The 3,880-nt window shown below is 42.9% G+C and overlaps 1 pseudogene; it reads left to right on the top strand.

Annotated features, from left to right (window-relative positions):
- Positions 1 to 1,843: 1,843 nt before the first annotated feature.
- LOC103264063 lies at positions 1,844 to 3,329 on the top strand (annotated as a pseudogene).
- The last annotated feature ends 551 nt before the right edge of the window (positions 3,330 to 3,880 follow it).

Genomic DNA, 3,880 nt, shown 5'->3' with positions numbered 1-3,880 from the left:
ACTAATAGTGTGCTGCTTTTCTGAAGCAAAATGTGGATACCCTGGAACCCCACATACTGGGCCCTCAGTCTAATTTCCCATGCTCCAGGCTGTGATCCATGAACTGGGCAGCACCAGACCACAAACAGTTCAGGGCTCCATTAAGAAGACTTAAGGGGAAAAAAATTGTATAAGGTGTTCTCAGAAGCAAGACAAAGAGAACTTTTAATTGCTCAAAAGTGGAAAGTCCCTAGTTATTGGTTAGTTGGCAGTTTCTGCTTGGTTAAGCATAAGGTTATGAAGGTTATGACCATCCACCCTGGGTTGGGTTTCAGTTGCTTAAGTAAGAACCCAAATCATGGCAGCCTCTCAGTTTAATGATCTCTAAATTATTTTTTTGTTAACAGTAGTAAGAATGTTCATAAAATGCTTAGAACATAGAGTTGTATATAAAATACGCTCAATTAATGTTAACTATGAAAAAGTTGTTCAATTGTTCAGTTGTTCTAATTGAAAAAGTATTCACTTTTCAGCTACTAAATGTCAAAGATAATACTTTCTGGAATTTATTCTTTATTTACAAATGTATGATTGTTGTTAACTGCAAGTCTCTGTAGCCCAGTTATAGGTTCTTGGAAATATAAATGCAGAGTTCTGTATGCTGCTTAGGGTGGCAAAGGGATTGGATAAAGCTTCTCTTAGTGATTATAGCAATTTCAATCAATATCTGGTGATCACATCTGAGTCAACCGCAAGATTTCACTGCAAATAGAAGTGGCTTCATAATTGACATTAGTGTTCACAAGCAAACTCTCTGTGCTGCCCCCTACAGGCCAGATTATCTAATTTCTGATGGGCGTAGTCTTATTCTCTGACCTATATTTCCTTCTGTTTTTTTAAAAGTGTGCCAACACAATTCATTTTAAGTTAAACCAAGCTGCATGGTAAGAATTAAATAAGAAGCATTAGATCCGTTGGATTCTATTTACCTTTAGGATGACTTTTCTAAAATGCTTCAGTGTTTATTATCTAGCAAAAGATTGAGACTTCCCTAAACTCTCTGAATTCATGCCATTTAACATACAATAATCTAACAGTACTGAGAACTATTACATGCAAGCTAAAGATGGCAGCGGAACATTTATATTTGCCAAAATATATAATACAAAATAAAAAATGAACTGCTTGTGTGTCTTCAACAAAGAAGAAATTGTTTTACTTGCTATAAGAACTTAAGTTTTATGATTGTGATTATTACACTTTTTGGAAAATAATTGGTGGTTATTTGTCACATTTTCTGCTTAGTTCAAATGTGCTTTCTTAAAAATTTATCTAATTTTTATGCAAAATTAATAAATTACTATAACCATAACAATAATATTAAGGATGTCGAAAGGAATATGCTTCATAGCAGATTTCAATTACCATACTTCCGTTGCAACTCTCAAGGTCTTTCCTTCCATTTACAATTTTCTTCCAAACAAAATCTTTGTAAAGGAAAAAATACATTTTAGAAAACATCAACTTCTTAGGGTTTCACAACAAATGAAGCTATCACTGATTTGATGTGTGGGCACATATGCTTATTTATTTCTAACTTAAATTGGCTGAGTTTTTCCTGGAGCAGATTTTACTGAAGTACCCCCCACCCCCACCCAAACACGCACATTAAGAACTAAGTAAGAAAGGTTTTATATGGCTCTTATTGTATAATTTTCAGCTTTTTGGAGGGCTAGCTGTTGTATAGTTTTCTTTTTATTTATTAAAAAGGCCTAAAATTGCGGTCCGGGATTGGAACCTGATCAGGAGCGCACCGACTCAGCGGGCACCAACGCAAGGAGGACCCCTCCCCCTCCCGGCGTCCATGGCGCAGTTCGTGTTGGAGAGTGACCTGCACTCGCTTCTGCAGCTGGACGCATTCATCCCCAATGCGCTCCCCGCGCGCTGGCAGCGCAAAGCCAAGGAGGCCGCAGGCCCGGCCCCCTCGCCCATGCGGGCCGCCAACTGATCTCACAGCGCCAGCAGGACTCCGAGCCGAACTCCCGGCAAATCCAGCTCCAAAGTTCAGACCACTCCTAGCAAGCCTGGCGGCGACCGCTATATCCCCCAGCGCAGCCCTTCTCAGATGGAGGTGGCCAGCTTCCTTCTAAGCAAGGAGAATCAGCCGGAGGACAACCAGACGCCCATCAAGAAGGAACATCAGAAAGCCTGGGCTTTGAATTTTGATGTGGAGGAAGCCAAGATCCTTTGGCTCAGTGAAAAACCACAAAATGCCCCCAGAGGGTTACCAGAACAGACTGAAAGTACTCTATAGCCAGAAGGCCACACCTGGCTTCAGCCGAAAGACCTGCCGTTACATTCCCTCCCTGCCAGACCGGATCCTGGAGGCCTCTGAAATCCGAAATGACTACTACTTGAACCTTGTGGGTTGGAGCTCTGGGAACGTACTGGCTGTGGCACTGGATAACAGCGTGTACCTGTGGAGTGCTGGCTCTGGTGACATTCTTCAGTTGTTGCAAATGGAGCAGCCTGGGGAATATGGATCCGCTGTGACCTGGATCAAAGAGGACAACTACTTGGCTGTGGGCACCAGCAGTGCTGAGGTGCAGCTATGGGATGTGCCACAGCAGAAACGGCTTCGAAATATGACCAGTCACTCTGCTCGAGTGGGTTCCCTAAGTAGGAACAGCTATATCCTTTCCAGTGGCTCACGCCTGCCACATCCACCACCACGATGTTCGGGTAGCAGAACACCATGTGGCCACACTGAGTGGCCACAACCAGGAAGTGTGTGGACTGCGTTGGGCCCCAGATGGACAACATTTGGCCAGTGGTGGCAACGATAACTTGGTCAATGTGTGGCCTAGTGCTCCAGGAGAGGGTGACTGGGTTCCTCTGCAAACATTCACCCAGCATTAAGGGGCTGTCAAGGCTGTAGCTTGGTGTCCCTGGCAGTCCAATGTCCTGGCAACAGGAGGGGGCACCAGTGATCGACACATTCGCATATGGAACGTCTGCTCTGGGGCCTGAGTGCTGTGGATACCCATTCCCAGGTGTGCTCCATTCTCTGGTCTCCCCACTACAAGGAGCTCATTTCAGGTCATGGCTTTGCTCAGAACCAGCTGGTTATTTGGAAGTACCCAACTATGGCCAAGGTGGCTGAACTCAAAGGTCACACATCCCGGGTCCTGAGTCTGACCATGAGCCCAGATGGAGCCACAGTAGCATCAGCAGCAGCAGATTAGACCCTGAGGCTATGGCGCTGTTTCGAGTTGGACCCTGTACGGTGGCGGGAGCGGGAGAAGGCTAGTGCGGCCATAAGCAGCCTCATCCACCAAGGCATTCGTTGAAGACCAACCCATCACCTCAGTTGTTTTTTATTTTTCTAATAAAGTCATGTCTCCCTTAAAAAAAAAGGCCTACAATATTTTCCTTAACATATTATGTGCTGTTTTAAAAAATTATGTTGAAATACTATCCCTTTCCATTCTCTGATATGATATGATTAATAAGTTCCAGAGCCTATTTGTTTGCTGTTTGTTTTTAGACTAGAAAATGCACCGCTGCTCCCATTTTCTCTTCATAACATTTTCTGTGGCTCATGAGACTTATAGAAGAAGAAATGCAGTGACTCATGCAGAAAGTCAAGAATGGATCCCAAAAGATTTTCAGCTAGACTAGAGCACAGACATTTCTGCACATCAAAGATCTTTCTTGTCTCCTAAAAATTTGAAATAATTTTAACCATTATATGTGTATTGCTAAACTCGCAAATAGACAGGTTGTCATGAGGTTCAAAGTTGATATTTTTCAAAAGGATTTTTAATTTTCTAAATTAAAATCATGACCAGTATTACTTCTAAGACATTAATGTCACACTGATAGTCTGTCTAATACAGTA

Source organism: Carlito syrichta, unplaced genomic scaffold, assembly GCF_000164805.1.
Source record: "Carlito syrichta isolate Samal-C Ts95f unplaced genomic scaffold, Tarsius_syrichta-2.0.1 Scaffold305535, whole genome shotgun sequence".
In the NCBI taxonomy this organism is placed as follows: domain Eukaryota; kingdom Metazoa; phylum Chordata; class Mammalia; order Primates; family Tarsiidae; genus Carlito; species Carlito syrichta.
The sequence above is the reverse complement of the archived record's forward strand: the minus strand, read 5'-3'. Positions and strand labels throughout refer to the sequence as shown.